This window comes from Triturus cristatus, chromosome 12 (genome assembly GCF_964204655.1).
Source record: "Triturus cristatus chromosome 12, aTriCri1.1, whole genome shotgun sequence".
NCBI lineage: Eukaryota > Metazoa > Chordata > Amphibia > Caudata > Salamandridae > Triturus > Triturus cristatus.
In genome coordinates this window covers 713,217,407-713,242,570 of record NC_140595.1, presented here as the reverse complement: position 1 = coordinate 713,242,570, position 25,164 = coordinate 713,217,407, and the positions used below count along the sequence as shown (strand labels likewise).

The following is a 25,164-nucleotide window of genomic DNA, read 5'->3' as shown; positions in this document are numbered from 1 at the left end:
TGAGCGACAATGTGGTCGACAATGTACCGTCTGAGGTTTCTGAGCTTCAGCATCAATTTACAACTGATGTGATTGTAGGTGATAAGGTTCGAGCTGCTTTAGAACGTCTGTTATCCTTTCGATGTACAGTGCAACCTAGAGCGTTGTTCAAAGACGAGACCGAAGAGTGGATGGCAAAACCTGGTCAATATCCTATGCGAGAAGTTCCCCCAGTGTGGATGCCAGGTGATCCTAATGCTAATCCTGCTGTCCCAGGACGTTTTCAGAGAGTGTGGATACACCTCCCTTGGAAACGATCGGAAGTTTTGCAGGTGAAGCAAACTTTGCCCGATCCTCGTAAAAATCCTGCAGGTTATTATAAGGAGTTGTCCCAACTAGTGGATGCTACTGTTATGAATCTTGCTGATATCGATATGTTGTTTGGCAATGTAGTGCCTCAGCCGATTTGGGCGAAAATTCGTCACGAGAATCACGCGGCTGAGTTAGGCGGTGACTGGGCTGCTCTTACGGCGGCAGACGCCCAGCAAGTTGGTGGGGCTAAACCTGAACAGCTTATTGTGGATTTGCCCCAGAGGATAATTACTCTTATGAAAACGCTTATGCCAGCGATGCGCGTCAATTGGGACAAATTGTCCGCGTGTAAGCAAAAGAGGGATGAGAGTGTCTCCGATTTCTTTACGAGATTTGAGGAAGCATTTGTTGATCATAGTGGTCAGGACATGAGTTCGGAGGGTGGTCAGCGGTTGTTTGTTGATAAATTTGTATCGAACTTGTTGCCCGAACTCAGCAACAAGCTGAAGAATTCTGAGAGTTCGTGGGCTGTTTCTACCACTGCTCAAATATTGGCTACGGCCCAATATTATGAAAACAGAGAAAAGGAAGAAAGTGAACGTGCAGATAAGAAAATGAAGGATCTTAAAACTAAGGTCTTATTGCAACAAGCGTATCCTCCGCGCTCAAATTTCAATGACTCGCAACAGCCAAATCGCTCACAATCGCAGTTTCCCAGATCACAGGTGCGTAATGACTCTCCCGCACCTCGCTTTGTGTTGGGGTATAATCAATGTGCATATTGTCGAGGGGAGGGCCATTTGAAGTTTAATTGCCCAGTTCTACGTGATAGGAACAATGGTGTGTCAGCTCGAGGAGGTCGTAGTGGTCCTCAACAAGCTTCACGTGGTAGAGGTCGCGGTGTTACTCAGACTCAGGCTGAGCGTCTTGCAACTTCGTCAGACTCGCAGAATTGTTTCGATCGACGCGATCTCCCGTCTGGTAGATCTGCACAGTATCATGTGGATGACTATTATGTCGAGCGTGATGTTGATACGGACGGTATCTACTAGGACGGCCATAGACAAAGGAAGGGAGAAGTATCAGTTCCGGTGGATCAGAGAGGGCCTTATGTCGCAGTTGCCACATTGGGCGTCGTTGAGCCTTTTCTGTTGGACACTGGTGCAGCAAAAAGTTCCATCATGCATTTGAAACTCCCTGGCGCGCCTTTGTCTGGCTTAATGAATGTTTCCGTTGGATTCTCTGGCGCCCCCGTTAGCAATCCGGTTTCTAGCCCCTTGCCCCTTACGATTGGGTCTCATGAGTTAGAAGCTCCTTTGATTTTGACTACTGGTTGTGGTGAGAATCTTTTGGGCTTGGATTTGTTGAAAAGATTACATGCGACTTTGTACTGCTCTCCTACGGGAGTAGAGCTTACTTTGGGTCAGAGAGGGATTTCCCCTATGTATTTATCGATCGACAAGCTCCCACCGGAATTGAGTTCTCTTCCGGCTTCTTTGTGGGCGACAGGTCCCAATGATGTGGGCCTGCTGGAAATACCACCTTATGTTGTTCAATTGAAAGTTGATGCGCGATTACCGCGCATACCCCAGTATCGTATCTCCCTTGATGGTGAACGGGCACTATTAGCGATCATCTATGATTTGATCGATAAAGATGTTATTGAGGAGACACGAGGTAACGTGTGTAATAGTCCTGTGTTGCCTATTCTGAAGCGAACTGATCCCTCCAAGCCCCCTGTGTACCGTCTAGTTATTGACTTAAGGGAGGTAAATAAAATTGTTGTCCCGCAGTTTCCTGTGGTGCCCGACATTACAGCTTTACTGACTCTGATTCCAGCCTCTGCATCATGGTTCTCGGTAATTGATCTGAAGAATGCGTTCTTTAGCATTCCAATTGCTGAGGAAAGTCGTGATTTGTTTGGTTTTTCATTAGGTGGTCGTAGCTTCCGGTTCAAACGCGCACCTCAAGGCTACTGTGAGAGCCCATCGATCTATAGTCAAGCTCTCAAGAGCCAACTTGATGCATTCGTGCTGCCAGCTGGTGCGGCCTTGATTCAGTACGTTGACGATCTGTTGGTAGCTGCAGACACTGAACAAATTTGCAAGACTGCTACTGTGGCGCTGTTGCAGCATCTATGTGACTTACACCACAAGGTGTCACCTTCTAAATTGCAATATTGTTGTCAAGAAGTTACCTATCTAGGTCACTTATTGTCAAAGGCGGGAAGGAAGTTGACCCCTGAAAGAATCGCAGCAATTGCCCGAATGACTGTGCCGACGACTCAGAGAGACGTGCGTGCCTTTTTAGGTATCACGTCATACTGTAGACAGTGGATTCCAAATTTTTCACTGTTAGCGAAGCCATTGATAGCTCTTACGTGCAAGGATGTTTCGACTCCTTTGCCATGGACGGAGGAATGTCAGAAAAGTTTATCTGAACTTCGTGATGCGTTGTGTTCAGCTCCTGTGTTAGGTACTCCTGATTACAGCAAGCCATTTACACTATACGTCCACGAGAGGGAAGGTTGTGCGTTGAGTGTTTTAACGCAACAATTTGGTGACAAGCAGCGCCCATGTGCATATTTTTCCTCGACTTTAGACCCGGTAGCTAGAGCGTTGCCGAGTTGCTTGAGGGCGAGGGCGGCAGCTGCGGCGTCTATTCGACAATCCGCAGGCCTTGTCATGGATAATATGCTCATAGTGATGGTTCCGCATGCAGTTGATACTCTTCTGAATCGTACAAAAACTCAACATCTGACGAGTGCAAGGTTGTCTGGGTACGAGCTGACCCTTTTGGCAAGTCATATACAGATCATGCGTTGTAATGTACTGAATCCGGCGACATTATTGCCGAGTAATACGGAATCAGATGATGTACCACCACATGATTGTTATTTACGAACTGAGGAAGAAACAAAGGGTCGTGTGGACCTGAAAAACACTCCTTTGGCAGATCCTGATGGTACTTTGTATGTTGATGGTTCTTGCTTCAAATTGCCGAATGGCGATGTGACGACTGCGTATGCTGTAGTGACGTTGAGCACGGTTGTGGAAAGTGCGAGATTGAATCAGAATTCAGCACAAGCGGCAGAGTTGATTGCATTGACAAGGGCATGTGTCTTGTCTAAAGGAAAGCGAGTGAATGTGTTTACTGACAGTCAGTACGCATTCGGTGTTGCGCACAGTTTTGGAAGACTTTGGAGAGAAAGAGGATTTATGACATCGCATGGGACGAAGATCCAACACGGGCAGCTCGTGAATGATCTTTTGGATGCACTTACCTTGCCTAAACAAGTGGCGATTGTTAAATGTAGTGCACATCGGAAAGTGACGGATGATGTTGGTCGTGGTAATGCATTTGCGGATGAGATTGCTAAGGAAACGGCTAAGAATCTTACAACTCGAATGTATGTGACAAGTTCAGTGAGATGGCCGACGGAAACTGGTATGTGTGAAAACACTGTAGAGAGTGTGAAGGCAATTCAGAACGAGGCAACTGAAGCTGAAAAGATCAAGTGGAAAGAAAGTACGGGAAGGTTGGATATGCATGGATGTTGGGTTGACTTGACGGAACGTCAAAGGTGGATGTTACCAGATGCGTACGTATTAGCTGTCGTGACGATGGCTCATGGGTTGTCACATATTAGTGCAAAAGGGATATGTAAGTTCTTGTCCCCTGTATGGAAGAATGAGGGTATTACTAAGTGTGCTGAGAGAGTGGTTAAGAATTGCATGGTGTGTTTGATGCACAATCCTGGCAACGGCACCCCCACTCCACCTGGTCATTTTGCTCCCCCTGTTTGTCCCTTTGAGGTGATCCAACTGGACTTTATCCATATGGAGAGATGCAATAACCTGAAGTATGTTTTGGTTGTGGTTTGCGCGTTCTCTAGATGGATTGAGGCCTATCCTCTTAAGGATAACACTGCCCTGTCCACAGCGAAAATCCTGCTGAAGGAATACTTTCCTAGGTATGGAATGCCACGGATTGTGTGGTCGGATAATGGAAGTGAGTTTGTAGGAAGTGTGATGCAGAGTGTGTGTAAGGGCCTTGGAATCCGTCAAAAATTTCATAGCGCTAATCATCCTCAGGCAGCGGGTTTGGTTGAAGGGTACAACGGTACCCTGAAACTGAAACTTGCAAAAATACAAGCTTCCACTGGTCTATCATGGCCTGATGCCTTGCCTCTGGCTCTCTTATCAACCAGGGCGACTGTACACTCTCGAGTAGGGCTTAGCCCATATGAGATTGTGTTCGGCCGCCCTGCGAACATTTGGGGAGTCCCGAGACCTAAGGCCTTTGATAGTCTTGAGTATCCAATGCTAATTGATTACCTTCATGATTTGACCACTAAACTACGGTTGATTCATCAACAGGTCTTTGAAGCTCTACCGGCGCAGACAGAGGGTCCTGGACATCAGCTCCGGCCAGGCGATTGGGTCGTTACCCGAAATTTTGGTCGGAAACGTAACTTGGAGCCAAGATTCGTAGGACCTTTTCAAGTCTTGTTGACAACGAGGACTGCGGTTCGATTGGAGGGCCGGAAAAACTGGGTTCACGCCGGCCACACGAAAAAGGTACCGATCCCCTCACCAACAGACGGTTGGGTGAGAACTGGGATTGCGGCAACGGAAACTGAGACTCCTTTAAACTTTGTGCCGTTTAGTGATGCTCAACCTGTAGGAGATGATCTGTCGCTGCCAAACCCACTTGTGGAGTCACCAGTAGCAGAGAACCCAAGGTCCGACTCGTTGTCCACTTTATCGAACACTGTTGCGCCAGCTGAACAATTGTTTACAGAGCAAACTCGACCTAGAAGAAGTCGATACTTTCTTCGTTCAAGGACTAATAAAAATTAAGTCGTAAATTTTTTTTTTTTTCCTTTTTCGGTGCGATGAGCATTATGGACAATTACATCCTTTCTTTTTGAGTTTTCACGTGTTTTTCACTGCTAAAGAGATTTGTATTAAAACTGAACGTTTTGAGGAAAACCTACCATCTGGGTTACCGTAGGGCCGTGCGGGTACTCCTTTCTGTTTAGCAGGTTTCTAACGCTAGGTCGGTTACTTTTGTCGATTCCTGGGAACTCCTGGGGATTGATAATCGCTACTCAGAACGAAGTGCGTCAAGTACGTCACGGACGGTTTGTAGAGGATGGCATTCTCTAAGCTGTTGGAAGTAGAAAGGATGTCGGCGCAGAGATCAGAGTTATATAGGGTTGTACGAACAAAATGTTTTCGGTTTCAGGTATTCCTACTGTTTCTGACTGTATCTATGCTATTGGTGGGCGGAGTGTATTTTGGAATACAGTTGTTATTGCCTTCTGTTTCACCTACCCTTTCTCCTAATCTAAGCTCCCTCACCACTGTTTCCCCACATTCTTTTCATCCTTTGCCTCAACACGAACAGGTTAGACTTGCGGAATTTATGAATAACTCCTTCGTTCAACTCCTACATCAGCATCAGTTGGTGATGAATACTACCAACTGTTGGGTGTGTGGGTTAATGCCACATACCATGGATAGGGGTATTCCGTATTTGGTTCTTCCTTACAGCTCCCAGGGTTCCGCTCGAGCATTCCAAACTATGTTCCGTAGTGCACTAGATTCCTACCCCAGTCGAGAGCCACGCTCTGTTAATTTTGGTCCTGGTCCGTACCACAAGCCTTTGGTGATAGCGATAGCGGATTTAGATAGAGATGTTTTTGATGCATCGCTTATCCCAGATGAAGAGGTGCAAGCCTATAAGGATCTGAGTGAGGCTGAGTATAGTGTTTCAGTGGGTGATAGACAGCTTAAGAGCTCGTCCCCAATATGGATTGTACCACACCTCGGTAATTTCTGCTTGAAAGGTTTGGGTCGAAATCCGAGAGCACAACTTGGGAACAGTGCTTGTACTGACACGTATGTCCTACCGATGCTCTCTTCCCCTGTTTTCCTGACTGCTAAGGGCACTTATTTCATATGTTATGAACGTGCATATACATGGTTACCCCGTGATTTTTCGGGTACCTGTTATATTGCGAATCTTTTACCACCGACTTTTACAGTTGCCTCAGACTATCACAAGACTAGAGTTGTGAGAGGCGTTATTAGCAAAGAGGATACTGCCGGTCAAGAAGCAGGAGATTTCTTTAAGGGTTTCCTGCCGTTTTGGGGACCCATGGTTAATAGTAGGAACCTAAGACAGTTGACCCGTGTAGTCGAGTCGACTGCTAATATTACCGCGAGTGCCCTTGGTAACTTAACAGCTGAACTTCAGGCGGATAGACTCATGACGTTGCAGAACCGGATGGTTCTAGACGTCGTTCTCGCAGATAGAGGTGGTGTGTGTAAAGTTATCATTCCTGACAATGCTCCAACGGATGTATGACGTTACAACGCATACTTTTACAACGCATGCACTTACAACGCAATTTTCACAACGCAACAACCACTACGACGCATTCCATTACATCGCATACTACCTTTACAACGCATACCATTACAACGCATAATATTACATTGCATTTAAGGTAAGTATTGGATAGTATAGGGGTAAAAATTACTATTCTTACTCTAGGGGGTGCAACAGTAGGGTTAGTGTTGGATAGTATAGGGGTAAAAATTACTATTCTAACTCCAGGGGGTGCTACAGTAGGGTAAGTGTTGGATAGTATAGGGGTAAAAATTACTATTCTTACTCCAGGGGGTGCAACAGTAGGGTAAGTGTTGGATAGTATAGGGGTAAAAATTACTATTCTAACTCCAGGGGGTGCAACAGTAGGGTAAGTGTTGGATAGTATAGGGGTAAAAATTACTATTCTAACTCCAGGGGGTGCAACAGTAGGGTACGTGTTGGATAGTATAGGGGTAAAAATTACTATTCTAACTCCAGGGGGTGCAACAGTAGGGTAAGTGTTGGATAGTATAGGGGTAAAAAATACTATTCTAACTCCAGGGGTTGCAACGGTAGGGTAAGTGTTGGATAGTATAGGGGTAAAAATTACTATTCTAACTCCAGGGTGTGCAACAGTAGGGTAAGTGTTGGATAGTGTAGTGTAATATTATGCGTTGTAATGGTATGCGTTGTAAAGGTAGTATGCGATGTAATGGAATGCGTTGTAAAGGTAGTTTTAAAAAATGCGTTGTAGTGTCATGCGATGTAATGGAATGCGTTGTAGTGGATGTTGCGTTGTAAAAATTGCGTTGTAAGTGTAGTGCGTTGTAAAAGTTGCGTTGTAAAGGTTGTTCCCCTGCTCCAACTGTCTACCAAGCCATCTCAAAGTTGCACAAGATTTCCGAGTCCATACACGTGGACGAAGGTAATTGGACACTTCTAGGATGGTTTTGGGGTTTGATATCCACTTGGGGTTGGAAAATTCTGATGATCGTAGGGGTTGTTGTAACGTTTCTATTCACGTGTTGTCTTTGTGTACAGTGTGGTCCTGCCTTATGTGGCCTTTGTGCTACAACGTGTATAAGACGGCCATCTGTTACCAAGGAGATATTAATATTGATGAGTAGAATGATGTTTCAGCAGCAGATGAACGATCTGATGAATATTGAAATCGATTCCGATCTTGACTAGTGCTTGCCTACCTGAGGGCAAAAGGAGCGTCTGAGGTTCCGTGTGAGACGGAACGACACTTTTTGAGTGGTGACGAATATGGATGAGTTTGGTGTCTACGAACCGCAAATGACGAGTATAGTGGGTGTATGCAGTTTCGCTACGCAACCACGTATGGTTCGTCTCATTTTTGGGTTTGTTCATCCGAACCCTCGGGTTCCATTTTAGATACGACATCCATTTTGTTTCTTGCCCTCAAGTAGCCAGCGAACGGACGTTGCCCGCTTCGTGACCCTGGGACTCCCAAGCTTACATGAAGGACACGTGTTTCCTTGAGGGTGACTTTTATGATAAGGGAAATGACACGGCGAAGGCAGATGGCCCCGCTCGGGACTCATCTTGCCGTGCTAGCCTATTGTTTCAGTCATGCATGCATTGGACACGAGGTCTTTGATCCTGTCATCAAGTTTCCTTTATTACTCCCGACACTCTTCTTTAACCTGTTGTGCATCCTTGTCCTTTCTTTGCATCTGTTCTTGTCCTCTCTCCTAATGTGTTTACGGTCAGAATGGAATGTGTTTTATTGCGGGGTAGATATGTTTTTACAGTTGGGAACCGGCAATGCTGTTGTAATTATGTTCCGGCCTCCTGAAACATGAACACGACTCTTTTGAAGTTTATTGTGGGAACTGAGTTGTAACTTTTGTTCGCCATACTGTGTAATGGCAAAAACGTGTATAAAAGGAGCGATCCACTTTTGCAATTTGAAGCAGTCTCCGAGAACCTACACGTTGTGTACTTCTTGTGATCTCTGTATCCCTGCAGTAAATAAACGCTGATCTCTGACGTCGCTGGAAGTGTCCCGTGTCTCTGTGTTTCGTACGCCAGAACAGGTAACCCACGAAGGTTTCAGGTGTTGTTCCCTGGCACCACTGGGTCTTATAATAACCCAGTCCTTCACTCTCACAGAACTTGATACTGTTCCCGCCTTGGTCCCATTGTAAAAATTGCTTGATTATTTTATTGAGATGAAAATATATTTGCCTCTCCATATTTCCAGACTCAGAAAGCTGCCTCCTTCCAGCTCCTTCTCCTAAGGAGGATAAAACCTTCTATTCCGCCCTCAGCCTTTAGAACAGATGTTCAAGCAAAGTTTCTTTCCATCTTGATTGGACAACCTGGACGGACCGAATCAGCCACAGCACCTTTTAATCCTTGCGCAGTCCAGCGGCACTACTTGTTGCGGGCACCACAAAATGTGATCGTATCTCACCAATTCTAATGCACTTCCACCGGCTAAACCTGTTCTAAGCACTTCTAACTCGTTGGTACAATTATGAAGATCTTACACCTAGGCCAGCACCACTGGAATAATGTGGCAAAAGAGAGCCAATGTAGGCAGCACGGTTTACTCAGTCAGTCAGTGATACTTTATTCGATAAAAATTTTCATCATAAAAGTAATATACAATATTCATGACCTATGTAGGCACATGCTACAAAATACAATATATATCATCATTAAAATTTGTACAACAAAAGTCACGTAAAAATTCTCAGTACAGAAAATACAAGTTAAAATTCATCAGTTTACTCTGCGTTTGACAGCATAACTACTCATTTCCCCTACTAAATAAATAACAGGGGCCACTAACCTAGCCCATGAGCCATTCCTTCATTGTGACGTCCCGGCCTGCAAGGTAAGTAGGAGCTTTAGTCTCCTCATACGGATCACCCAAGCACTTCCGATAAATTTGGCGACACCACACACCATTGATGAGGAGGATGTATCGGTACAGAGAACTCGCAGGGCCATTGCGTGACATCGAAGGCCCAGGCCCCTGCATAAAGGTTTTAGCCATATCCTTCTAGATACTCTGTAAGCCGGGCAAGCAAACATAAAATGCGCCACAGACTCAATAGGGGCTGCACAGCACGGGCACCCCTTTGATAAACTACCTTGTGCATTCCACCCGAAGGTAAAGGCATTTACAGGGAGGGTTCCATACCTAACTTTTAAGTATAATGATCTGTCCAATGGTTTCTCGATGTAATCAAGGAGTAGTTCAAATTGGCATGACCCCTTTAGTTCTAGAAACCGCTCGGTGAGAGAACCCACAGCACCTCTACGCAAGCTCTCCAGCTGGACCCACTCCCAATAAAGCTTCTTGATGACTAATTTAGGTGGCGGGGATTGACTCCTCCATAAATCACTTAGGCCTATAAGTCCCACCAGCTGCCGTAGGTTACTCAACCACTTAATCCTGTTACCTTTATCCAACAAGATAAGTTCGTCCAATGCAGCAGCATAGTTCTTGAGCTCCTCAGTCCTTCTCAGCCGTACCCAAAAAAGTAGAGGGCGAAGGCGCACTATTTCCTTAAGGGGGCGCCGGATGTATGACGTTACAACGCACACTTTTACAACGCATGCACTTACAACGCATTTTTTACAACGCATAATCCATTACAACGCATGACATTACAACGCATGACACTACAACGCATTTTTAAAAAATACCTTTACAACGCATTGCCATTACAACGCATACTACCTTTACAACGCATACCATTACAACGCATTATATTAAATTACATTTAAGGTAAGTATTAGATAGTATAGGGGTAAAAATTACTATTCTAACTCCAGGGGGTGCAACAGTAGGGTAAGTGTTGGATAGTATAGGGGTAAAAATTACTATTCTAACTCCAGGGGGTGCAACAGTAGGGTAAGTGTTGGATAGTATAGGGGTAAAAATTACTATTCTAACTCCAGGGGGTGCAACAGTAGGGTAAGTGTTGGATAGTATAGGGGTAAAAATTACTATTCTAACTCCAGGGGGTGCAACAGTAGGGTAAGTGTTGGATAGTGTAGGGGTAAAAATTACTATTCTAACTCCAGGGGGTGCAACAGTATGGTAAGTGTTGGATAGTATAGGGGTAAAAATTACTATTCTAACTCCAGGGGGTGCATCAGTAGGGTAAGTGTTGGATAGTATAGGGGTAAAAATTACTATTCTAACTCCAGGGGGTGCATCAGTAGGGTAAGTGTTGGATAGTATAGGGGTAAAAATTACTATTCTAACTCCAGGGGGTGCATCAGTAGGGTAAGTGTTGGATAGTATAGGGGTAAAAATTACTATTCTAACTCCAGGAGGTGCATCAGTAGGGTAAGTGTTGGATAGTATAGGGGTAAAAATTACTATTCTAACTCCAGGGGGTGCATCAGTAGGGTAAGTGTTGGATAGTATAGGGGTAAAAATTACTATTCTAACTCCAGGGGGTGCATCAGTAGAGTAAGTGTTGGATAGTATAGGGGTAAAAATTACTATTCTAACTCCAGGGGGTGCATCAGTAGGGTAAGTGTTGGATAGTATAGGGGTAAAAATTACTATTCTAACTCCAGGGGGTGCATCAGTAGGGTAAGTGTTGGATAGTGTAGTGTAATATTATGCGTTGTAATGGTATGCGTTGTAATGGTAGTATGCGTTGTAATGGAATGCGTTGTAAAGGTAGTTTTTAAAAATGCGTTGTAGTGTCATGCGTTGTAATGTCATGCGTTGTAATGGATTATGCGTTGTAAAAAATGCGTTGTAAAGGTAGTGCGTTGTAAAAGTTGCGTTGTAAAGGTTGTTCCCCGGGGGCGCCTGCCCATATCTAAACGTAATGGTATCAATGGGATAGAAGCTGGTAAGGCAACCAGATCTCTCAAGAACTTGTTTTCTGAGGTAATTAAATCCTGGAGATTCTCGAACCCCCATAGTTCAGAGCCGTACAGAGCACTTGGCAAAATTTGGCCTTCATAGATGGCTAGGGCCTGGGCCACGGGTTTACTCACTGACTCCCTATGCTCGCGAATTACCACCCCAGCAACTCTTTTGAAATTTAGTAACATTTTAGCCAGATGGTCATTCCAGCGCATCCGACTATTCACCCTGACACCCAAGTAATCGAAGGACTCCACCATATCCAAAGACTCCCCATTGAGCGAAAAGTTATTCCGAAATCTTCTGGACGGGGAAAGGGCCATTAGTTTCGTTTTCGAGGTATTAATTGTAAGGCCCCTATCATTACAAAAATCACTAAAGCGATGTAATAGCTTTTGAAGACCTGCCTGGGTTTTTGAAATCAGAATGGTATCATCCGCGAAGAAGAGAGTTGGTATTTTTTCCCCAGCCAGGGATGGCGCATCCGCCGCCTCGTCCCTCAGGTGGTCCACCACACCATTCACAAATAGGGAAAATAGGGTCGGTGCCATGACACATCCCTGGCGGACTCCCCTCCTCACGGGAACCCTCTCGGTCAGTTGGCCTTGGGTACCCCATCTGATTCTTGCATAATTTTCTTCATGGAGCTTGACTATAAGATCCAGAAGGTAACCCGGCAAGCCCATCTCCTCCAAAACTTCCCATAGCCTAGCTCGGGGGACCAGGTCGAACGCCATCCTGAGATCTATAAACGCCAGGTAGAGACTACCCTGGTTAATTAACACAGTTTTCCAATAGATCGCAAAAAAGCGGAAGACCTGGTCCATTGTACCCACTTTTTTCCGGAACCCGGCCTGGAAGTGAGAGAGGACCTGCTCCTCCTCCATCCATGCACCTACTCGCAAAATGATGACCCTGCCAACCACTTTCTGAATCACGTCTATCAGACTAATTGGTCTGTAGTTGGCAGGGTCATCCCTGTCACCCTTTTTAAAGACTGTGATCACTTCAGCCCCCTTCCATGAGTCTGGGACAGGATGTCCCTTGGCTATTAGGTTCATTATTAATGCAATGAGTGTGGCCCAAGCTGTGGGTTCAATCATAAGAAGGTCCCCCGGAATACCATCTTGGCCCGCTGCCTTCTTCGGGGTTAGGTGTCCTATGGCCACTACTATCTCAGAGGGCACAAATGGATTCTCGAGCGTGGCTACAAGGGGGGCCCGATTGGCTGCATCCCGAAAAAAGAATTCGGGTGCATCTTGACCACCGTATATTGTTGAAAAATGGGAATACCATTGTTGGCTAGTAATATGATTAGCCAGCAGGGGCCTATTATAATTTCTGGCCTTATTGATCAAGTCCCAGAACAGTGAGCCATTTTTCATTTTAGATGCATTTTCAAGGTCCTGCCAATGCTGTTCCTCCCACTCTTTTTTAGCCCACGCTAGTTCGTGGGCATATTCCCTCCTAACTATTTTAACTAGCGGTTGGTTCTTTTTACGGAGGGCGGCAGCTAACTCACGTCTTTTGGCCCGACACTTAGTAGTGTACCAGGGGTTGCTGGGTTTAGGAGCTTTTGTTTTATTGCTCTTAGTTAAAAATAGTTTACCAACTTCTTCAATGGTGTTATTATATACCCGAGGAAAGGGTGAATCCTGAACAGCCCCTATCCCCATGGCTAGGGCCTCCAACTCACTAGTCAACACATCAATGTGTGCCTTAATCTTTACCAGTTTATCTGGGTGAGAGGCAACCTTGTCCCATTTCAGTCTTCTGTTACCGTCATAAGGAGTTACCTCCTTTGTTGTCTTCGGTGGGGCTGTGTTTGGGCCACCTATTAAATTTCTCCACCCTAACGACAGACATAAAGGGTTGTGGTCACTATCCTGCGAGGGAACCACCTCCATATCGACTAAATCACGCCACATGGTGACGTCCAATAAAATATAATAAATTCTGGATGGGCTATTGAGTCTGTTGAACGTCATTGCCCCGTTCCGATCAGAAAGAGATCTACCGTTCACTGCTCTTAAGTTATAATCCACAGTAAGAGCGCTAATCTGTAATGCTCTAGCGGACCACTTTTTAATCGGGGGTAGTGCCAGTGCAGGGATAGACCAACTTGCGTCATCCTCCTCTATGCCCAGGGGGTCATCCTCACTTAAGGGTTCGAATGTACAATTAAAATCACCTCCCACAATTTTTTGGGAATTTGGGGTACAATTAGCTAGTGCCTGTTCTAGAATCGTGAAGGTACAAGGCGTTTTAACTCCCTGGGTCCCTCTAGTATAAATATTAAATAGCTCCACCTTACTTCCCTTCACCTGGCCTGGAAATGAAAGGTGTTGAATGTCCCTACACTCCGAATCATGAACTGAGATGTTCCAGTTTAGATCTATTTTTATCCAAATGTGCAAGCCCCCAGAGGGTCTACCCTTTCCACAACTGTAAGCGGGTACACAAAAGGTAGCATAACCAGTTTTATGAACTGGTGTTAAACTCCAAGTTTCTTGGAACATACATATATCGAATTTTTCAATAAAGTTGTTCCAATCCGGGAGAACCCATTTTTTTTCCAACCCTGCTATGTTCCAAGACAACAGGTGAATTACGTCTTTACCGCTAGTGGGCGGAGCTGAGATAACTCTATTTTCTCCAACCGCTACCCCTAAATTGGTTGTTTCAAAATGCTCTACCTGGTTTAGGAGCTGTTTATCATTATCATTAGTACTACCTCCCACAGATAAATGGTGGGTGGTAACAAAAAATCCAACAGCAGCTCCAATTTCCGGGAGCAGAGATACCCCATCGCTAGTTTGGGGTTCATCAGCTTCGTTAGATATCACAATTGCGTTCCCCTCTAATCTGCCTACACTTTGGCTATCCCAATTACCCTTCCTATGCTGTAATCTTCAATCGCAATCATCCATGCCGGAAAAAACATCAAACCTATTCCCTAGCTCTAGGGGCATGAACGGCCTCATATGGTCCACTCTCTGATTGTTGTACCTGGGGCCTCTAAAAGGTATCGTATTCCAACCTTGTTGGTCTAATCGCAGGTTCGTAGCATGTAGTGCTGTGGGGATGACTGGATAGTCTCTATAGTTTTTCCCGGCATGGGTTAGGGGGAACACCAGGGACCTAGGGTAAAAATAGGTCAGGGCTCGAGGACTAATTTGGCTGTTACCATTACCTAAAGGCCAATTCAATATAAAATCAACCGCTTCTGGATCTCTAAAGTTAATCAGGACTATGTCTCCTTCAACGTCCTTACTTGTACCACCAAGCCAAGGGAGACGTCTGGCGTATAATATCTCTCCATTAATATTCCTGTTTATAGGTCTATGTGTTCTTAACCAGTGTATAATTTTGTTTTTCAACTGGTAGAAGTCTTCTCTCTTATTATCAGCCAATACGGTTTACTAAATTATGCAGCAAGAAGGGACACGTTTTGCAACATAATTCAGACAATTCTGTTGGAGTCTTATTTCTTTAAAAAAAAACTATTAGTGCTAGCTGAGCATCTGAACACAGCAATGCACAACTGAAAGGTGAACAGTTAAACGTAAAGGTCTACCACTGGGTCACTTTTTAAAGCATATTTCTTTCGTTTGAGCTAGAGTATTGTTTTGCTGTTGAAATCATGGTATGCATCAGATGTGGATTATGTTTCAGTAGTAGTAAAGACACAATTACGCAAAATGTGAAGAATTTTCAGAGCCACATGATTGGTGTTTCCATGCCAAAATGCAATTGATTGATTGGAAAAAGAACATAGTCGGCAGAATTAGAACCTGCACAGAGAGCCCCCAGTGCATTACTAGTCTATGACCTTTACCTTTACCATTTAGCCACGACTACTTCCTTCCTTTCTGCACTCACTCATGAATTACATGTAATCGAACGGGAGACGCAGACAGAGGCGTAGCTAGAGCTATTGGCGCCCGGGGCTATCCCTCAGATTGCCGCCCATGGCATCCAACGCCCTGTGATTGTGTGAGCTTAAGTCTCTGACTTGAATTTTGAATCTCACCTCACTGTCAAATTTCGGGCCCAAATATTTTCTCACTTGTAACATTGGAATGCTAGTTTTTCATTGGTCTATTAACTAGTGCAAGTAGTGTTAACTATCTGAACTCGCAGTTGTAGAGGGCTGCAACCAGCACCCCGAGTATTTGCAATTTTCTGTTGAGTGTTTCTTTTCATTTTGATTATTCAGTTTTCCATCAACAAAAAATACAGAGAACTAACATTGCAGCATAGTTACAGTTGACACAGACAGTTTCATTTTGGTATGTGTGGTGGGTGCAGAGTCTAGTCAGGGGAGCCCAATGTGTACTCTCAACTTCGTGAGGAAAAGAAGAAAGAACAAAAACCCTTCCTCTGTCGTACACGTTACTACTACACAATGTGCATGTGTGTGGCCAACAGGGAGGGGGGCATCAGACCCAAGTCTGATGCAACGCCTATTCAAAGGGACTATCATCAGGTCCAGTCAGATCCGACAAGTGTTCACTATTGGGTGAAACTTGTGAGTCCAATGCTTCCCCCTGCTCACGCTCCGCACTTGTATCAGTGTCTCCCAATGTTATTGAGTCATAATGTACACTGCCATGTTAACATTGTTTACCAAGAGTTCCAGGCGTGACAATGGTGAATAATTCAACTATGTGAATCTATGAAAGATCTAGTATTAGAAAAGACATGTTTAATATTTTTACATTTCAACGCTATATTATCTCCAATTGCAAGCTCACCGATTTAAAATCCATATAACATTTACTAACTCTGCATCAAGTTCTACTTTTATAAATATCTCAATTCATCCTAAACAGGCAAATAAGCAACTATATTCTCTGTGTCTGATACAGGATGTGTGTCACACTTCTTGCCAATATTTTTTTTACTAGAAACATTAGCCAGGATTTCATTACTGCTCTGTTAGACAGTTCGTTTACGATCATTCTTTGTCAATTGGAAAAAATCTAGCAACAGAGACATATGTTTGATAAAGAAAACTTCAAATTAACATCATTACACAGCTCTTCCCAGTTAATTTCTCTTCGGTGTTCTATCTGGTGTCTATATCCTATTCAGAGGAAACTTATTTCATATTGAATAGCGTTGATTAGTGTTGTTGTTTTTTAAGGTCAGAAATCATTTTTAGAGGTGACATTCCACTTTTTCTGATTTGGCTAAGAAATTAGCAATTTGATTTTCACTTGTGTAGAGCACTAGAGACAGTATATTTTTGTGAGAGCACCTTTAAAAGAAATAAAAAGGCTCTATTATATAAAGTTTAAAAAAACTGAAAAATACCACGGCCAACATCATTTTCCTTAGCTAAGTGACATTGAGCATGAGAGGACTGAGGAAAGGTATTGGTTATTGTAATTCGTAAATATTGATAGCTCTCAGGGCTTTAAGTGGGCCGGGTCTCACCGGTGCCGAGCACCGGCAGTTTTTAAAAAGGGGGCCTCGAAAGGGGTCTCTATCGGGCTCTGGTTTGTGCCCTGGCAAAAGCACGCACTTCTCACTAGTGGAGAAGTTACGGCATGACGTCATGCCAGGTGAGCATTGTAGGGGAAGGGAAATCCTTTAGAGAGTAATTTTCTCTCTGGATTTCCCTTCTCTTTTTGAAACTCAGGAGCAGCAGCATTGTTGTGGTATCACCAGGGCTTTAAGTGTAAGATTTTTCAATATTATATACAAACCATAGTTGCTGCTTATTTATCTTATGCAACTAACAACCATTGACAAAGCCAATAGTCCTGACTTGTTGGTATGATGTTACTTGTTGTATCATACATCTGAATACAATGACAGAAACAGTAAAATACAAGCCCAGCAGCACACTATGCTAAACACAGGTTTTTAGCTTACGTGTTTTAAGCCACACCCTTAATTACACTGGCCACGCCCCTTCGAGAGACCCCCCTCCCCCCAGTTTTTTCATCCCATTTACAGCCCTGATAGCTCTTACACACATGAAGTTTGTTGTTTATCTGCCGGCAATGAGAATGTAAGTCTTCTGCTCCAATGACGATTACTTGGTTTAACTTTTGTATTTAATTATTTCTTAGGCATAATTAGCTAACGCCGTTAACTGCTGCTGCAACTCACTAAGGGGGAGATCTAATAATGCAAAATCACCGCTTACATTAAAACCGACATGTGAACATCTCTTAATTTTGGGGTGAATGACTATGATCGGGAGAGCAACTTAAGTAATGCAGGCCCCCCTATTAGGCCAGGCGCAATGTGGAAATTACACCGGGGCGTGGGCATGGAAGTCACGGCTCACCTGAAACAACTTGACTATTCTGAATCACCAGACGCGAACCGCCATAAGCAGAAAATCATCCCGATGCCTGCAGCAAAATCCTTGTGCTGCCTGTGCCGGAAAAGAGGCGAGCGCGCGGTGGTGGAGCGCGTGATGTCACTGCTGCGCTACTTTTCAGTGCAACGCAAGGGCTGACCAAACATTATGCCCAGGGCCGTCATTGGTAACGCTTTTGTGCTCTACAAGATTGACAGCCCTGGGACGGGACCCACTACTCCCACAAACAGGGTACATCGCGCGGCAGCATGATTTTAAAATCAGGTGCGCAGCGTGCTTGCTCTTCACACATGGGCTGCGCGCGGGCCCCAGTGGCGGCGGCCTTTATAATTTATTTGGGGACAGATACTGACACTACTGTAGTGTCAGTGAGTGTCCCCAAATAAATTATAAAGGCTGCTGCAACGGGCTGCCACCCCCAAAATTGTGCCGCCTGGGGCGGACCGCCCCCACCGCCCCCCATAGCTACGTCACTGGGCGCAGAGAATACTGAGCACAACATCCGATTTGGAAAGTGATAATCTGTGTACTTTGGAGAAACACACTAGAAGGTGCAGCACGGGTGCATGTATATGAAAGTGTAGAGAGGGGGAGGAGTGAGTGATGGGTGAAAGAGTACAGAGAAAAGACTACAGTCCGGGAATGGTTGAAGATAGACAGTCAGTGAGTGATAGTGTGTAGTATGGATTAAACTCGGGTGTGAGAAGAACGTGCAGCATATTGAGCATGCTCAGTGCTGCTGAGCCGAGACCGGTACCTTTCTCTGTGACTGTGGTAGGAGGGAGGGTTTGTGCTGTGATTCTAGCCTTCAATCCATCTTTTCTGGGGAGTGATGGTCATGCAGCTCTTGTTATTGAAGTGCATTTAGTGCAGCTCATTAAATAATATCCGTGTTCTTTGGTGACGCTCCCGGGTATGTGCAAGTTGGTGCAGGATTATCTGCGTGCCTCCATGTCTTGGCCGGAAACAATGATGGGTCAGTAATGGCCTGTCTGTGTGTCTATTACTGTGACAGCCTGCCCGGTCTCCATTGGAATCTCCGTGTATGCTCCTTATGATGGCCGTTCATATATCAGTCCAAAAGAGCTCAGTTGATTAGAGCATGGTGCTATTAATGCAATACGTGCTTCAACTTTTCATAAAGTAGAAAGGATCTGCATTATAGTACAAGGCGTTTAAAAACACCATATAGGGTTGTTGTTTTTCTGGTAATTTACTGAGATCTGGTGTCTGATGTTTGCAACAGGACCAGGTACTAGAACCATGTAAAGGGCACTGCGGGCTAACAGCCCGTTCTCTTTCTGTGATACCCGCCTCCACCATGTTTTCATGGGTCTCTCAAAGGTCACTTTTTAGGTCTCGCCTACACAGCACGCATGTGCTGCATAGGAGGACCTTTAGCAGTCGCTCTGCTCTTTTTGGGAGCACATACTCATGCTTGTGGCGGTATCCACCTTGCGTGAGCGGGCAGGGGTGCGCCACAAGCACAAATATGTGCTTTCAAAAAGAGCAGACTGCGCTCGCACACACCACTGCTGGACTTGTTTTAAACAGCGGCACGCAGGGGCCATTTGTTTCAGTTTGTTTTGTCTTCTTTTCATTTTCTTCTTCCTTTGTTTCTGCCCCACATCATCACCAGTACCTGCCAATTTATGTACCTTCACAACACTTTTAGGAACACTGGTGTCCCCTCAACTTCCCCACCAACAGCAAAGGAGTATTTCTGTTCCCATTTGCAGTTGCTCTCTCCTCTTAAGCCACTCCTAGGGTGCCACCATTTACACACCCCTGGATGTAGCCTGATATCCCATCCTATTCGCAGTGTCCCCACGATCACTTCTTCTGATGGCAAACTTCTTGCGGCACCGACATAAAACCATTTCTTTCAGTAATATCTGAGACTGTGCCTTGTCGTTAGCTGACCCCCGCCGTCTCGCCTCAACCATCTTTATGTTATTGGGATTTATCGTGGACCCGATGTAGTATCCTGCAGACCTACGTTGTCAAATTTAAAATTGAGACATGAGGAATTAAAACAGCGCCTTTAAGAATTTCTGAGTTTTTGAGTTCCTGACGAAATCGAAACCGGTTGGGGGCTGATGAAAGTTTTACCTGCTGGGCAGTCCCAGACTCCTGTGCTTAGCTATAGCTTTCGACATTGTTTGGCACGCTGCTCCCAGAATGTTTTCCATGACAAATCGTATTCCATTGATATGTATTCGTTCTGCAGTCAGCAACACCTTGTATGGGTTCCAGGACAGTGTCTGCTAATCAGCGTTTGCCGCAGCAGATTATCAGATCATGTTAATCTGAGGTCCCGGCTAGTTAAATAACCCCTTTTCCAATTTCTGATGATCTCTGGCCCCCAAAAGCCCTTTTGCAGCACGTGAAAGTGTTCACTTCCTCTGCGGGCAGTTTACACATAGACTCGGCCCCAGCACTTGACATTTCTAAGCCATGTACTCATCAATTAAATGAGGATCATTTTAAATGGATTGTGAATGTCTGAAACCACCCACATGCTCAGACAGAAGCACTTACTCAAAGTGCTTCCAGAAGGCACTTCTCTGCCCTGCAGCCTGTTTGGATAAATTACCAGGGTTAGTCTGAGTAGGAGTCTTCAGCCATTAACAAATCATTAGCCAGTTTTTTTAGAAGCACCACGATTTCCACTTCCTACTGAAGTTTTTTGTACAATATTTTCACACAGATACTGTGTGTATCACTTTTGTGGGACCGCTGGTGGGCGTAGCGAAGTCAGATTGTGTTTGTAAAGTGGAACTTGTTACCATTGCATTAAAAACCACACAAATATTTCTAGCCTATTTGTGACATTCGACATGCGTAGTATAAACTATTTATTCCCCTAAGAGAGTCTCGGAGGCAAAAAAATCTGATATACTTTGGGCACAAACTTAACAGAGAAACTTTTATCAGAGCTCATAACTCACCCCTTGTGATGTTATACTGTGATAGTATGTTATGTTATAAGCCACCTCAAAGAGCAAAGTGCTGCGGGGCGTAATGTGGATAATAGTGATAAGGAGATAGAACAAGCATTGGCATAGCCAATAGGTCTCGCATTTGGGACTTTATAAGTGTTTAGCCATGCAACAGTTGATGTTGCAACAATGATATTGTGCTGCATAATTAAATACTTATAAGGTCCCAAAGACGAGACCTATTGGCTATGCCAATGCTTGTTGAACCTGGAACGTGTCACTAAAGGTGACACTTTCTCTCCGAGAGTGGCGGTTCCACAGCTTCTTCTCCGTGGGATTTCCAGCGGTCACGAGAGGTGAAGAAAAGAGCACATGTTATCTGACTATCTAATGTAGGCATCATGAAATGATCTGGTATATATTGGTGGCCTTTATAATCATTGCACTCTAGTTTAGTTTAACATATTTATTGCACACGTCGATCCCCAGTGTAAATATTGCAAGATGAATACAAATATGTACATATAAGGATATACGCAGTGCTTTAAATGGGTCGGTACTGTCAGGTAATGAGTACATGCACTTTTTCATTTTGAGAGTGAGAGTACTGGCACTTCTCAGAAACATGTAGGTACTCTGTTACAGAGTACCTGCACATCTATTTTTCCATTCAAAGCATTGGATATACGTTTTTCATTACCCTCTTTGTAACTTTTCCATTCCAATATCAGGTTTTCTTGTGCAATATCTTGTCACTAGGAACTGGAAAATATCACAGCGTTAGATGTAGAAAACATGCTGAGTCTCAGTTACACAAGGACATCAGGCACAGTGCGGAAATGGAGCCATAGGAGGCCCTGTGGCTTAGTTGGTTAAAGCGCCTGTCTAGTAAACTGGAGATCCTGAGTTCGAAGTGCCTGGCGTTTTACACAACCTCAAATAAGAAGTATTGTTTATTGAAAGACTCGTCTGCAAACACAGTTGCTCCTATTATAATTATACACATGCACACAATACACCTCCTTCGAAGCTAAAGATGTGTTTTTTGTTTAGATGCCAATGTATTGTACCACCTACCACCAGTGTCTTTACCTTTCAAAGCCTATCAGTTTGGTTTTGCGAATTGAAAATGTTTTTAAGTTGCACTCACATCAAAGTACAAGCTGGGCAGCAGTAATGCAAGCTTCAAACAACAGGTGCAGCACAGGCAGCACCAGGGTAGCAAAGACACAATTATCCGGAAAATGCAGATGTTTACGAACCACATAATTAGTTTCCATGTCAAAATGAAATGAAATTATTAAAAATGAATGCGTAGTCGGCAGGATTCATTGCTTCAAGAACAGGCACAGCACAGGCCGCACCAGAGTATCCTACTATTACTGAACAGGCAGAAGAGGTTCAAGCTTCAGTGCCTCAAGAAAAGGCACAGCACAGGCAGCAGCAGTGTAAACTGAGCTTTAGAGTACAGATGGTTATAGCACAGTCAGTGGCAGTGTAAGCTTTACTTACATGATAAGGCTGTGAGTAGGCCAAAAGTAGTGTTGGGGTGCAGAGGGAGCCTATGGAAATGGAAGCACTTTTACAACTGGACAGTGTGCACAGCACAAGTAAGGCCTTGTGTGGAGAGCTGGGTACAATTCAGAAGGGCTCCTTTAGAATGATGTGTCTGAACAGTTACTGCCCACTTTAGAGACTTGTTTAGCATATTGTGGCCCAAGCCTGGAGCCCCTCTGAAGTGTTGTGTCTAGTTCTGCTGAGTCTACTTAGGGTATTGCATCAAGTACACACAGTTCCACCTGAAGTTCTGGTAAAGTTTTCAAAACCTCACCAGGAGGATTGCTGCTACTTTTAAATACAAAGTCTGGCACATTGTCTCCCGATCTGGAGGTTGCCTGTAGTGTAAGGTCTCTGGTTCTGGAGGGTACATCTAGGGTACTGTGGCTGATATCACAGCCATGTCTGGCACTTTGTACCCAGTTCTAGTGGTAACATCTGGAGTCTTTTCTCTTGTCCTGAGGCCACCACTGTCGGAATGTGTCCAGTGCTGCGGATGTCGTCTTATTACTGAAGCCGTGTCTGCAGTATTGTGACCTGTTGTAGATGTCTCTCCTGGTATATTTCACTACTTTAGGAGCCCACATTTGCAGTGTTGTGTTTTCGTCTTGTCAAGGCATGTGGAATGTTGTTTTTAGTTTTGGACCCAAACCTGCAGACTGTTTCTATTTCTGGATGCTGCCCCTGGGGCGTGGTGCTCAGTTCTAGAGGCTTTGTCTGAAGTATTGTGAGTGCGTGGATAATGACATGGTGTGTGGTGTGTTCAGTTAAAATGCGGTACCCATAGCACTGTGCCAAGTTGTGAAGGCCACATCTGTGATATTGTGTTCACTTAGGGAGGCTTCTCCTGAGGTTTTCTATCGAGTTCTGGAGGCCTCTCCTGAAATGTGTCTGTCTTCGGAGAGTCATACAGAGTATTGTCATGTGCATCACACACACCCCATATGAAACGTCATGTCCAGTTCTCGCTGCCTGACCTAAAGGTTTGATGCTACTCTTCGACCCTTTGAATAACATTTCTGTCATTCTGAGCCATGAAGCATTGTGCTCTATCCTGGGGCCAAGTATTTCATTGCACACATTTCTGGTGGTCTCTTCTGGGGTCTGTGCCCAGTCCTGGAGGCCTCGGTCCGGTTTACAGTACCACTTTTGGAAAGTTCATATAAAGGGTTGAATAATACATTTGTAGAATTAGCATCTAGAACATAATACTTGGTAGTGAAATCAGACGGGATTCAGCTCTGAAACACAGGTTCAACTGCGTTGCACACAGCCCAAGTAGCTCGCCGTGATCGTATAGTGGTTAGTACTCTGCGTTGTGGCCGCAGCAACCTCGGTTCGAATCCGAGTCACGGCATTGCGGGTGGCAATGTCACGGCAGATGGGCGATATTTTTCTTTGTTAATAATAAATGTTCAATTTTACTGAGTATTTCTTTTATATATAATGTTTGTGTCTCAGTTCTGTACTCTCTAATTGGTGACATTTCCAGCTTTAACCAAGAGAAGTCATTTAATTATGTTGACACAGCTGTACTGCAGTAGGGAAAGAGTGTTTTAATGCATGCAATATTTACTTTTAATATACTGTAGCCCTTGTGATTGCGCAGATATAGTTTTTAGGGAAAGCTGAAACATTTGCTAGTGTTATAATACCTTTCCAGCAAGAATGATTTATTTGTCTGTAATATTGATTTAGTTCACGATCAGGCTAAAACTGACATTAAAGACACGTCCAGATTAATGGGTAAACATTTATCCCTTAAATATGGGTGGAGACGGCCGTCCCATGAAGTGTAACCCTGCGTCCTGAGAAAGAGCTAGCAATGTCCTATTAAACAGTGTAGTAGGCATGGTGAGACGTGTCAGTACTACTGTACTGGTGACAGAGGGGCTCATTATGTACTTTACTGTTAGTACTGACCGCTGGCCGCGCCTCCCCCCCCCCCCCGCTCTTCAGGTGACTTTGGTTTTCCAGATTTTCATCTCTGGTTTCCTTTTTGTGAGATTTCGCCTTCGGCAACTCGTGTGGACTCTCTCTTCTTCAAACCACTTGCTTGTATTCTGCTTTGTTAATTTGGATATATTTGTTGATTTTGAGATTCCATTTGTTTTTATTTTTTATTTGTATGTGTATGTTGAACGAACCTTAGTTTCTGACCATCCACTCTCTTCTTGAAAGAAGCGGTACCAGTCGGGTCCACAGGCCGTGGGCGGAGGCTAATGGGTGGATGGGCGGGGGCGTAGTCCAGCTCATGCCAGATCTAATTTTGACTGCCCTGGGCTTGTTGCACGGGGGTTCAGTAATCTCAGTCAGTCCGGGTAATTTGTGAGTCTGTAAACCTCCATTTTATACCTGCGGTCATCATTTTTTTTAGCCTCATGCATAGTAGACTCGAGTTCAGTACTAACACCATACCATTTCTAGATAGTCTCACGTTGCCACTTATATGAGCATTACACAACAAGGAAATCAGATAGGCATTGGTGGTTCAGTGGAATAATTCTCGCCTGCCACGCGGGAGGCCCGGGTTCGATTCCCGGCCAATGCAGCTGCCTTTTTACATTCATCATTATTTAGTGTTTTTGCCATAGAAGTTTAAAATTAATTCGGACTATACAATTTTGCAAAATTATAAATAGGTTTGCGGTTTCCTTGAAAGGAGTATTGGCTATATGAAATAATTATTTCAAAGTAGCTTTAGGAGCTGTTATAAAAACAAATCCACCCTTTAGGCCACGTGTCGGGTATTTAATGTTTGTAAAGCACAGTGCAGCAGC

The 25,164-nt window shown here is 44.4% G+C and overlaps 2 non-coding genes across 2 annotated transcripts; both read left to right on the top strand.

The window, feature by feature from the left end:
* The first annotated feature begins 23,669 nt into the window (after nucleotides 1–23,669).
* TRNAH-GUG (transfer RNA histidin (anticodon GUG)) lies at nucleotides 23,670–23,741 on the top strand. Its single transcript has one exon. It is a non-coding gene; the product is annotated as a tRNA-His (tRNA).
* Nucleotides 23,742–24,864: 1,123 nt separating this feature from the next.
* TRNAG-GCC (transfer RNA glycine (anticodon GCC)) lies at nucleotides 24,865–24,935 on the top strand. Its single transcript has one exon. It is a non-coding gene; the product is annotated as a tRNA-Gly (tRNA).
* The last annotated feature ends 229 nt before the right edge of the window (nucleotides 24,936–25,164 follow it).